This window comes from Tiliqua scincoides, chromosome 6 (genome assembly GCF_035046505.1).
Source record: "Tiliqua scincoides isolate rTilSci1 chromosome 6, rTilSci1.hap2, whole genome shotgun sequence".
In the NCBI taxonomy this organism is placed as follows: Eukaryota; Metazoa; Chordata; class Lepidosauria; order Squamata; family Scincidae; genus Tiliqua; species Tiliqua scincoides.
The window spans coordinates 67,570,671-67,570,987 of NC_089826.1; positions in this window are offsets into that span (position 1 = coordinate 67,570,671).

Consider the following 317-nt stretch of genomic DNA (forward strand, 5'->3'; position numbering starts at 1 on the left):
CTCTTCCGCTGTTGCAAAGCGCTATGTAGAACAGCCCAATCTTATGCAGGATTGGGTTGTCAGTGTCTTGTAGTGCTCAGGACATAACAAGATGGCAAAGTGTCAGATAATGGTAAGCCTGTTGGCACCCTGTTTCTTGCATCAGTAACTAGTTTCTTAAAAGAGTTGCTCTAAGAGTTCTGTAAATGGTTTTTTTTAATCAAATGAATATAATCTGTAAATACTTATGCAATTTTTTAAAATCAAATTTGTTTCACTTATTCCTAAAATTAAAAAAAAAACTAAAATTATAAAAAACACACAGCATCGATCCAGAT